Source organism: Hippocampus zosterae, chromosome 1 (genome assembly GCF_025434085.1).
Source record: "Hippocampus zosterae strain Florida chromosome 1, ASM2543408v3, whole genome shotgun sequence".
Lineage (NCBI taxonomy): Eukaryota > Metazoa > Chordata > Actinopteri > Syngnathiformes > Syngnathidae > Hippocampus > Hippocampus zosterae.
This window is the reverse complement of record NC_067451.1, coordinates 35,108,397-35,121,852: the sequence shown is the minus strand read 5'-3', so window position 1 is coordinate 35,121,852 and position 13,456 is coordinate 35,108,397.

The window sequence follows — 13,456 nt, the reverse complement described above, 5'->3', positions numbered from 1 at the left end:
GGCAGCAACTGACCTGAAAGCTAAGATCATGGCGAGAATGAAAGCTGGGCAACCTAGAAACCGATTACAACGGCTATGTGAAGTACCATCTGAAAGTCTCATGGAAAGTATGAATGCAGCACTGAGGGCGATCCCTACCGTAACGATCACAGAAACCAATGAGCTGATATACGCTTCAGCATTAGTGATCCTGGAGACTCTGGGCTATAAGAGCAACCATGGAAGCCATGAGATACGTTACCCACCATGGAAAAGACGGTTGGAGGCGAAGATCAAGGCGGCCCGGAAAGATGTGAGTCAATTGATGGAGGCCCAGAGAGGTGTGATGAAAAGGCCGATACCCGAGAGGTACATCCAGATGACCATAGCTGAAGCACTCGAAACTGCCAAACAAAGGCTCCAAGCCTTGTCCAGCTGCCTAAAGCGGTACACGAAAGAGAATGAGGCCACATGGAAAGAGAACATGGTCCACACCTACTGGCTAAAGAATCTCACAGCACTCCATGAGCGCCTAGCAGCACAAATGAACCAGCTGCTGAGGGATGGGACTCACCCAGGATGGCTAACCGAAGGGCGAACTATCCTGATTATGAAGGATCCCTCAAAGGGTGCGGTCCCATCCAACTATCGGCCAATAACCTGTCTCTCCACAACATGGAAGCTCATGGAATCATTGCGGCTAAGATAAGTGGACACATGGATCAATACATGAGCAAAGCACAGAAGGGCATTGGTAGAGATACCAGAGGAGCCAAACATCAGCTCCTGTTTGACAGAACAGTCGCACAAGACTGCAGGTCTCGACGTACCAACCTGTGCACAGCTTGGATTGATTACAAGAAAGCCTATGACTCAATGCCACATACATGGATCACTCAATGCTTGGAGTTGTATAAGGTGAACAGGACCCTAAGAGCCTTCGTTGCGAACTCGATGAGGATGTGGAAAACCACACTTGAAGCCAATGGCAAGCCACTTACCCAAGTGTCCATCAAATGTGGCATATACCAAGGTGATGCACTCTCCCCACTGCTGTTCTGCATAGGACTGAACCCCCTAAGCCAAGTAATCACCAAGACAGGCTATGGGTACCGCCTCAGAAATGGAGCTACAATAAGTCACCTCCTCTACATGGATGACATAAAGCTGTATGCTAAGAGCGAAAGGGACATAGACTCCCTGATCCACACGACCAGGATCTACTGCAGCGACATCGGGATGTCATTCGGGCTTGAGTCGGATGGTGACTAAGAGAGGAAAGGTAGTCCGCACTGAAGGGGTCTCACTCCCTGAAGGAACAATACCAGACATTGAGGACAGTTACAAGTACCTCGGAATACCACAAGCCAATGGCAACCTCGAACTGGCAACAAGGAAAGCGGCTACGGCCAAATACCTCCAGCGAGTGAGGCAAGTCCTAAGAAGTCCTAAGAAGCCAGCTCAATGGCAAGAAAAAAAACCCGGGCAATAAACAGCTATGCCCTGCCAGTGATCAGATACCCTGCAGGAATAATAAGGTGGCCAAAGGAAGAGATTCAGACCACGGACGTTAAGACCCGAAAGCTCCTAACCATGCATGGAGGGTTCCATCCCAAATCCAGCACCTTGAGACTGTACGCAAGCCGAAAGGAAGGAGGCCGGGGACTAGTGAGTGTGAGAGCCACTGTCCAGGATGAAACATCCAAGCTCCATGAATACATCAAGGAGAAGGCTCCAACAGATGACGTACTCGGAGAAAGATTCAGACAATGGCGAACAGTAGATGAGGCGCTGGAAGAGGGACCATCATGGGAGGACAAGCCCCTACACGGGATGTACCACCGGACCATAACTGAAGTGGCCGATCTCAAGAAGTCCTATCAGTGGCTAGAGAGGGCTGGCCTGAAGGACAGCACAGAGGCACTCATTCTGGCTGCTCAGGAGCAGGCCCTGAGCACCAGAGCCATCGAGGCCCAGATATAACACACCAGACAAGACCCAAGGTGTAGGTTGTGCAAAGAGGCACCTGAGACAATCCAACACATAACTGCAGGGTGTAAGATGCTGGCAGGGAAAGCCTACATGGAACGCCATAACCAGGTGGCTGGCATAGTCTACCGAAACATCTGTGCGGAGTATGGACTGGAAACCCCAAGGTCAAAATGGGAAACACCTCCAAAGGTGATGGAGAATGACAGAGCAAAGATCCTGTGGGACTTCCAAATCCAGACTGACAATATGGTAATGGAGAACCAACCAGATATCGTGATCATAGATAAAGGGCAGAGGAAAGCCATTGTAGTGGATGTAGCGGTCCCAAATGATGGAAACATCAGAAAGAGGGAACACGAGAAACTCGAGAAATACCAAGGGCTCAGAGAGGAGCTGGAGAGAGCCTGGAAGGTAAAGGTGACAGTCGTGCCTGTGGTGGTCGGAGCACTCGGGGCAGTGACCCCCAAACTAGATGAGTGGTTGCAACAGATCCCGGGAACAACATCGGACATCTCAGTCCAGAAATGTGCAGTGCTGGAAACAGCAAGGATACTGCGCAGAACTCTCAAGCTTCCTGGCCTCTGGTAGAGGACCCGAGCTGAATGAGGGAAGGACACCACCCGAGGGGTGAGATGAGGATTTTTTTTTTAAATATTTTTTTTTATAAAGGTCACTGCAGTTGACATACTCAATTAAGTGGGGTGCACACACATCCTGTATCGATACCAGTGGCCAGTATTTTAGCCATCTTCCATTTTAAAGTTAGCAAAAGGCTTGAGTGATGGATGTCTTATCGCGAGCAATGATTGTGTGGCGTGGGATATCTCAAGAAATGTTTTTCGTGATCAGGGTCAGGAAAGGCATGATTGATGTCTTTGAATGATTTATTTGGCACAGATCGTGTGGTAAGGGATGTGAGTTTTTCCACATATACCAACAATTAGGGGTGATTTTAAGCCTGATTCTACGTGCGGAGTATGTAAATATTTATTTCTGATTAAAATAAATAAAGGTCTTACTGAGAGATATATTGGGAACAGTATCCTGAGTGATTAAGATAAGATAAGATAAGATATCCTTTATTCGTCCCACACTGGGGAAATTTACAGTCTCCAGCAGCAAGAATGTATGTAGAAAGAAGAAAGGAGAAAGAGAAAAAAAAAAACAACAAACATCTTTCAATTAAATACAATATGAACACAAATGGATAAATCGCAGTAATATTTACAATTTTCCTTCATATCATTTAATTATTATTATTATTATGATTGTTATTTTTTATTCATCAGCCTGACAGCAGTCGGTAGGATTATAATATGATGTGGGGTGTGTGAAGAATATAATTATTTTTTTAAGATTAAAGCAAAAGCCTGATTATCAGCTGTCGCTTAGAGATATTTTAAGCAATTATCGTTTGGTGAGACGTGGTGTTAAGAGTAATTTTTCCGATAAAAGTCAATAAAGGCCAGATTGATGGATGTCTCCGAAAGATTATCCTGAGTGAATATCTTTTGGTGAGAGCAGAAAGGGTAATTTTAAATGATGGATGTCTTGGAAAGATTACTCGAAAATATTTTCCTTTGGTATGTGATGTATCAAGAGTGAGTCAGTAATGGCCCGATGGTTGGATGTGTCTAAAAGATTATCCTGAATGACTATCTTCCGGCAGGCTTGTGTTAAGGGTCATTTCTTTGGTCAAAATCAACAAAGGCCCAAATGACAGGTTCATTTGAAAGACAACCCTGGTAGATTATCCTAATGTATTTCTTGGAAGCATGATCTTGACAGATTGTTTGGTGTGGTCCGAGTTAAAAGTGAATGTCAGTAAAGGCGAGATCGTCAGATGAAAAAAAAAAGTATACTCAGGAATATCTTGCGTTATTTAACCTTTGACCCCATCTAACCAAGCATTCTGACATATATTTGGACAATTTCAATATGACAATTTTGAATAATAAAAGATGTGCCTGGGACTGTGTTAGCCCAGTTGCTGTGGTAAACAACTCCTAAACTGCTTCTTTTAAGACACAGTCGAGCTATATTGAATCACAAAAGTGAATGTTAGCCATCAGTTGTGCTCGGCTTGGTGGGAGAGACTTTATAAAAACATCATATAAATCTTGAGCAAACCATTGCGTTTTCAGCTCTGAACACGGCAGTCTCTTGAGGGCTTTCCAGTTGCTTGCTATAAACATTTACTGTGCTGTGAAAATATACATTTACTCTTACTGATTTGTTTCTAGCAGACACATAAATGTTTCCAATCAGCAATCCAATTTCAAGACGTGCCTTTTTTAAAACTTTTATCTCATAAGTCATAAACGCTGACCTTATTTGAGGCCAATGAGGTCTGCAGTTGTTTGTTTGTCGTTCTGCATTTGATTGTCATATAAACTGTGTATTGCCTTTTTTTTAAGTTTTACAAAAGTGTCCGCATGAAAATAAGAACTCGAATCATCCATCCATTTTCCGATCCGTTTTATCCTTACAAGGTGTCGCAGGGGGTGCTCGAGCCTAACCCAGCTGTCTTTGGGGAGTAGGCGGGGGACACCCTGAATCGGTTACCGCCAGCCAATCGCAGGGCACACATAGACGAACAGTGACCTGTGAACACAAATACGTCAGAGCAGAGTAGAGAGGCACAAATGCAAAACAGCATAATCATGAACAACTGTGCTTTGTGAAACATTCCCGAGGCTGGGTTGATGCAACAGACCTTTGCACCATGTTGCTTTTGTCTGGATTCACTGTTGTGCTAAACAAAGCTTTATGATGCATTTTTACGGCACCTGTATGATGAGCTGAGTGCTTAGCCGTCTTTTCACCCCCGCGGCGAACGTTAAGCCACCAAATTGGAGGAAAAAAAAATTAACAGACCCAGCAGAGTGTGCAGTGAACTTTGACCCCCCCCTGCCAGTGCACGCTTGACTACGTACGCACGTAGTCAAGCGTGCACTGGCAGTGTGTGTGTGTTGAAGAGGGGGTGGGGGGGAGTCAGCCTGAAAGGTTAAGCAAAGAATGCGTGCAGCCCGCCGCTGTACCTCGCATAATTGGACCATTTGTGGCAAGGTCACGCAAAGAACCAGCAACAGCTCCCCTTGCCCCCCAAAAAATCCAATGCACCAGGGGGATGATGGCAACATAGGCTCGATTTTAACACTATTTTCATATTCTGCTTTGTTTAAAGGAGAATGATGGAAAGTGTGTGCATCTTTTTTCGATAATGAGCTTAAAAGCTACATTTAGAGAGTCATCATCAGTAAATGACAACAAAAACGTTTTTGTTCATGAAAATCTGTTCAAAATTAAACTAACAAAAACGTGTCATAAAGTTTAAATTATTATTTTCTATTGGTGCGTTTCATCATGTGAAATGAATATTTGAAATAGAAATAATGGAATGAAATAAAACAATAAACTACAAATAAATCAAATAAAAAATTATTGAATAATTAAAATGAGAATGAATGCAAATGGTACATGAATTAATTAATAAAAAACTGAAATATATAATCTGAAGTAACTGGATTGAACCTATTTTACTTATTTACGTTAATTTAATTTCCCAATTCATGATGTTAACAATTTAATTCACCAGTGATTTTCTTTATTTCCAAATAATTATGATTTATGAATTCAGCACCTATAAACCACCATTTTTTATTCCTTGGCCAATTTCATTCATTCTTTCATTCTATGGGCAATTTATTTTTGACACGAATGGTTTTTAATTTTTTAATAATTAATAGTTTATTTCATCATTCACTTATTTTGTGAACAACTGTTCGTTTTACCTCTGTATTATTTAATTTCCTGTAATTATTTGATTTATATGCTGCAATGGTTAATTTGGTTAATGTTTTTTTTTCCTGTGAATAGTAACTAATCCTGATACAGTCGTTTACTGACAAACTAAACATGAAACAAAGAGAAGTGTAACACTAACATACTGTACAATAGAAAATGCCAGACAGGATGGGAAAACCAACATCAATAATCGCAATGTTATCGCCGTTTAAGTAACAGCCCTCCAAACACCAATGGTGCATCAACACAGATAGAATATAACAAGACTTACAGGTGTATTTGTATTGTCCTTTGTGAAAAACAACTAATGGTCAGGTTAAGAGTGTGCATCTCTCCTGTAAAAGACAATTCTATAGGTATCTCGAAAAATGGGGTGGATACGATCCAAGGATTGGCTCATTTTAAAGTGGAACGATTCGATTGGTCTGATTCGATCTTTCAAACCCAACATAATTGTATGATTCAAATTGATTTCCAATATACTCCGAGTTACTGTAGTTTACCAAGTCAATTACAATAGTTATAAAAGTCTTCTTTTTTTTTTGTCTTCAAGACTGTCTTATATTGCCCCCCCGTGGCCAAGTTGTGCATACTAGAAGAAGTCACAATGCAAGAACAATAATGCGCAAACAGTGTAATTGTTTAAATTCTATTTAGCAATGTTATTTCTACATGTTTTCCATTCATCCATCCATCCATTTTCTATTGCGCTTATCCTCACGAGGGTCCTGGGGCATGCTGGAGCCTAGCCCAGCTGTCTTTGGCCAGTAGGCAGGGGTACACCCTGAACTGGTTGCCAGCCAATTGCAGGGCACACATGGACGAACAACCATCCGCACTCACACTCACACCTAGGGACAATTGAGTGATCAATCGACATACTGTTTATATTTTTGGAATGTGGGAGGAAACCAGAGTACCCGGAGAAAACCCATGCAAGCATGGGGAGAACATGCAAACTCCATAAAGGATGGCTGGAGCTGGAATCGAACCCTGCACCTCTGCACTGTGAGCCCGACGTGCTCACCATATACCCACCGTCCCACCCTCTATATGATTTATAAAGTACCGTTAAAATTTTAGAGAACTACAGTATTTCACAATTTTGTAGGGATATTTGGAGAGACTGAAACCGATTCATAGCATCTCCATTCCTTTCAATGAGGAAAGTAGATTTATTGTGACAATATGTTCAAGACACTTGGACTGTACTTCTCTTTTGAATGTCTTCATGTGTTTCTTGGTCACTTGAGATTTTGGGTCAACAAGTGATACCATGTTGACTGAAGAAGGTGGGCATGAATAATGCAGCAGGGAGACCCCACTCAGAGGAAGCCGGAGCTGCAGGGAGGATGGACATGGCCCTCGTTGACTTTATGGCCCGTGCAAACACAAAGTGTGTCCTCAGCTGAGTTGTTCTGTTCTTAAACAAGCTTCTTGGCCATAAAAGCACTAAAGGGAGCTCTGCGTCCCAAACAAAAGGAAGCAACGATGACTGCGACTCCACAAATGCGAAAAACAAACACTACCCTCCAAAAATTACAGAAGAAAAATAAAACACAATTCTTAAAATGGAGTAAAGCACAAATGTGTGGTTTGTGCAGAAATTTTGAATGAGATTTAAGGAACCACTCACGGGAACGTTGCAATATTACAATAATGGTGAGGCTATTTTGAGGGGGAAAAAAACCTATAATGCTGAAGAAGAAAACATGAGAAAGAAAGTCAACATTTTTATTCATGGACATCACAAGCTTCGTTAAATCAGTTTCTCTTTTGAAACTAAATCAACAGAAAATGCAGTTATTCTTGTAAAATTACGACTTTTTTTTCCTTGTGATATTATGTCTTCGTTTTTTAGCAAACAACTTTATTCCTCTTAAAATTGACTATTTTCTGTTTAAAAATTCGGAAAGTTGGAGAGTCATTTTCCAATTCGATTCTGGTAAAGTAATTATTTTGTAAAAACAAAAAAACAAATTTAATGACATAATGTTTCCACAATATCATATTAAATAAATCTTTACTTTTGTCAAGAAAACAAACAAAACGGTGTACGGAGTGTGAATGCTTTTATCACCTCTGCACACATGCACACACACACACACACACACACACACACACACACACACACGCACACACACACACACACACACTCACACACACACACACACACACACAAACAAACACATGCACAGATGCATGCAACACCTCATGGAACATAAATATTTCAGAGTTGTTGTTAGTTCCAGTCTGCTGGCTTTCGACAAGCCTGCAGCGGAGCAACAAACAACACCTTCCGGACTACAATGTCATAAGTTCACAACTTGTTAAGACTAAATACTTGAAACTGATCTGACTTCTGTGTTGAATCTGCGGGTACATGTTTGCACGCTAACCTTGTTATTCATCCTCTAAAAATATCAACATGATGCTCCCTGGAGCATTTTGAACTCGAAATGTACACCTACGCCAGTATTTATCTTCCCATCACAAGGTGTTAAAAAAATAAATGAATCAATAAAAAAAATGAATTAAAAAAAACAGAGAACATGCAAATTCCACACAGGGAGGCTGGAATTGAAACCGGTACCTCTGCACTGTGAGGTCAACGCGCTAACCACTGGACCACCCGGCCACCCTACAAATGAAAATGTAAATAATAAATAATGGTACTGAAATTATACAGGCAGCACGGTAGATGACTGGTTACCACGTCAGCCTCACAGTGCAGAGGTGCAGGGTTTGATTCCGCCTCAGGCCTTCCTGTATGGAATTTGCATGTTCTTCCCGTGCTTGCTTGGGTTTTCTCCGGGTACTCCGGTTTCCTCCCACATTCCGAAAACATGTGCGGCAAGTTAATGGTACAATCTCTAAATCATCCCGAGGTGTGAGTGTGAGCACGGATGTTTGTTCGTCTATGTGCCCTGAAATTGGTTTCAACCAGATCAGGACGTCCCCCGCCTACTGCCCGAAGACAGCCGGAATGAGTTCCAGCATGCGCAATGACCTTTGTGAGGAAAAGCGAATCAGAAAATGCTTGGATGGATGGTAATTATACATTTGAACCATCTTGTCCAATCCTTGACGAAAATTGGGTAGATTGGAGTTACATGAGAGAATTGGAGAATACATAACATGAGATTATGATTTAAGTAGGCTACATTGAAGGGACACAGACCAAGTATGATTTCATTTGTGAAATTTGCGTTGTATAGAACACGAGTGGCCAACCAGCAACTCGCGAGCTACATGCGGCTCTTTGACTGGTTTAATGCGGCTCACGGGCTTTCACATGACAAGCGTCGAAAACGCCTCCACCGTGGAGCTGCAATTCAAACAACGGCTCTAAATACACAGAACTAACTACATCAGCCTATCGTCAATTCCGTTACTTGATTGCCATACAGGGCAACCAATCAAATGACAACTTAATCACCGCTGACGGGCAAACAATGGTGCTCAGCGCTAAGCGCTAAGATAGTCAGCTTTAAGAATACGGGTGCCCAATACTTCAATCGCGATCGACCCGGAGCCAGTGGACTGGTCCCAAGTCGAGCGCAAGTATTGGGAAGAGAAAATAGGAGTTGGGGGCGTATGTCTGTGCGTTTCAATTTCGTTCGTGTTCAGTGAAGTTCCGTCTCTCGGTGTCTGTGTGTGCCTGCGTATGCGCACGTGTGCGTGCCAGTGTATATGTGTTTGTGTGTGTGTGAGTGTGTGTGTGTGTGTGTGTGTGTGTGTGTGTGTGTGTGTGTGTGTGTGTGTGTGTGTGTGTGTGTGTGTGTGTGTGTGTGTGCATGCACTCGCACGCATCAGTGTTGTGTCCAAGGACCGGCAACCCGAGGCCAAGGCCAAGGCCAAGGACTTGACTCCGAGGCCAAGGCCAAGGACTTGGAAAATTTTCCGGGGCAAGGCCAAGGCCAAGGACTTGAGAAATTTTCCAAGGCCAAGGACCAAGGACTTGCCTCCAAGGCCAATGCCAAAGACCAAGGACTGATTTTGAAACTGAGGCCTAGCTGAGGACATGTATAAAACAATGTTATCATACTACTTGGCAGGTCTTCATGATTTGCAACACCCCTCCATCATAACCCTTTGCACTCCCTAACGCTTGAATGAAGTGTTTTTTTCATACAAAGAGTAGAACAGTCAGGGTATGTGTTCTTTTATACTGAGAAAAAAAATCATATGGTATACATTCATTCATTTCATTCATCTTCCGAACCGCTTGATCCTCACTAGGGTCGCGGGGGGCGCTGGAGCCTATCCCAGCTGTCTCCGGGCAGTAGGCGGGGGAAACCCTGAATCGGTTGCCAGCCAATCGCAGGGCACACACAGACGAACAACTGTCCACGCTCACACTCACACCTAGGGACAATTTAGAGTGTTTAATCAGCCTGCCACGAATGTTTTTGGAACTTTGGAGGGAACCCACGCAGGCCCGGGGGAGAACATGCAAACTCCACACAGGGAGGCCGGAGCTGGAATTGAACCCAATACCTCTGCACTGTGAAGCCGACGTGCTAACCACTGGACTACCGGGCCGCCCATATGGTATACATTTATGAATTAATGTTTTAGTGCAGTAGTTTCTTAATATGAAGTAAATCAACACTCAACAGGCATGACGTGGCACGGAACACAAGTTGAGAAATGACTTTGCATAGAAGTCAATCACTGACTGCAGAAAAAGCGGTAATCTCTCAGTGATAATTTTACAGTTTACCGGCAGCGAGTCCCAGGGACTCAGAAAAGTATGAGTCCCATTATGCATTGAGAGTCCCAAATTTCGAATTCTGAAAGGGTCTACTTATTCAATTGCATATGATAATAACACAAACAACAACATATACATACAATGATAAACAAATGCTGCAAAAATTTAAATAATTCAGTATCAGGCCTGAGGATTTCGGAAATTCACGGTAACCGTGTTTCGGTTCCGTCGGATTACCCAATGGGAAACCACGTAAACGTTCATCATGGGAAACCATTTTTCTATTTTGACTGATATTGATAATCAAGAATTCAGAAACTCAAAAGTATAATGTTTCAAGGGTCAATGTTTGAAAATGATGCATTAACAATGAACATTACATCAGCAGCTGTGTACTCCAGGTTTATTCCAAAACATAAATGGATCAAAAACTGGTGTACTCATGTGGCATCATCAGAGTATTTTTCCAATCTCACACTGCAAAGATTAATTGACTGGTCATCATTAATACAGGTAAGTATTGATGTGGCTTGACATCCTCTTCCCGAGATGATGTATGTGTAATCTATGATCAATTTGACGAAAGAATTGAACACACGTCATCATTAGTTCTACCAACAGTTAACATTAGCATTACTACACCTTGTGACGAATGTTTTATTAATAAAGTTACCATGCTACAACCAGCAAATCATAGAATAACCAATACTGTTTCATAATATTTTTCACAGCGATTAGCCTACAAATCTAATGACCAATTTGCCTCGTAATCGTGCCTCGCGTCGTACTTCGTTCTCGCGTTCTGTGCATACGTCACAGGTGAGTTTAGTCATACGCCCTTTGGACGATTCATACGAAAAATTAGACAAGCATTCCCATTTCTTATATATCGTAAGTAGTAGACGAGGTTTTTTTCGCCACCATCTCAAACTTTCATCCGCACGATTCCTCAGTTTGCGGACTAAAATAGCAATCTGCATGCACACATAACGTCATCTGTTGTGTCCCCCCCCCCCCCCCCCACCGATCCCCAACACTGAAAACAAAACAAAACAAAAGTAAATTAGAAGAAACACTCACACGCCACATCACATCACAAACACACGTACAGGCCCAGTGAAATCGCGTGGATCACACAGTCAATTCAAGTGCGGTGACTTTTATAATTCAACTATTTTTCGGTATCGTGAAAATGACGCCACGGAAACGACACGCTACGATTGTTACTGTGAAATCCTCAGGATTGCTGTAGTTTTTTTGTTTGTTTGTTTGTTTTGACAGAGAAATTTCCTTGTGTCCCAAAAACGCACATTGTTTGGAACTATGCGTCCGGTGGGAAAATTATGCGTCTAGGTCGCGGGACGCAGAGGTAACGAGATGGCTGAATCTCTAACCATTCTCTGAGTACTACTATTATTACCACTACCACTAATACTACATTCATTAATACCTTCAACTTCACAATAATAATAATAAATAATTAAATAAACCGTGATTTTAATTGTATTGTATGTACTAAGTATTATCAATATTCATGATTCCAAACAGGGCGGCCCGGTAGTCCAGTGGTTAGCACATCGGCTTCACAGTGCAGAGGTACGGGGTTCGATTCCAGCTCTGGCCTCCCTGTGTGGAGTTTGCATGTTCTCCCCGGGCCTGCGTGGGTTTTCTCCGGGTGCTCCCACATTCCATAAATATGCATGGCAGGCTGATTGAACACTCTAAATTGTCCCTAGGTGTGAGTGTGAGCGTGGATGGTTGTTCGTCTATGTGTGCCCTGCGATTGGCTGGCAACCGATTCAGGGTGTCCCCCGCCTACTGCCCGGAGACGGCTGGGATGGGCTCCAGCACCCCCTGCGACCCTAGTGAGGATCAAGCGGTACGGAAGATGAATGAATGAATGATTCCAAACATGAGAAAGCATTCAGCAAACATAACTGGAATCGAGCAAAAGGACTCCAAATCCCAACGGCCAAACCCAGAAGTGAACTGCCGACCTTATTGACTTCAGCTGTAACGCAAATTACTTGGTTCAAACAAACATTCTAGTGCCACCGCACAAATGTGACGACTGTGCAAATAAAATAAACCACTGTTACAGAAAGGCTTTTCACGCTATTTAAACTGCCGATCACAAACGGAACAAACCGTGATTGAAACTAACTGTGATGCCGCTCTTTATACTTGCGCTAACTGTTACCTGTCAGTTGCAGACCCGCCCCTCTTAAAGTGCCAGAGTTAATCCATCAATATGGGTTTCCTTGGACTGAATTTATTAAATTCCTTCGCAAATTTTGCAGTCCTCTTACAGGGGCTTCGAGGCTCCAATCCCTCATTGTGTCAGAGGACCGGCAATCCGAGGCCAAGGCCAAGGACTTGACTCCCAAGGCCAAAGACCAAGGACTTGATTCTGACGCCAAGGCCGAGGACTGGTTCGAGGAACACATCTCTGTCGTGCATGTGCGCGATGTGGCTCTTTGCAGTAACACAGTAAAAAAAATTGGCTCTTAGTCTCTGACCGGTTGGCCACCCCTGGTGTAGAACATCAAGGATGATGTTGTTATGGTGTAGTAGAGTTAGAACAATAAATAAGGTGCTTCTCAGAGTTGTATTGAATGTAAGATGTAGACATGGAGCTATAAAAGTTGGAAAGAGCATGTGTTGTAGATGTGAATTAGAGTTGTATGGAACATGTGATGTTGATGTTGTGCATTATAGTTGTCATATTATATGAGATGGAAATATGACCATGTTCGATTTCTCTGAGATTGATATAGGGTACATTAGAGTGGTATAAAACCTTAAATATGATGTAAATTTGGTATACTAGAGTTGGAAAGACAGAGCAGATTTTAATATGAAACATTTCATCCATGTGCTGTTTATACAGTTCTATTGTAATGTTGTAATGGGCATATGATGTGGAAATTGCACATTATAGTTGTATATAGCATTGAATGA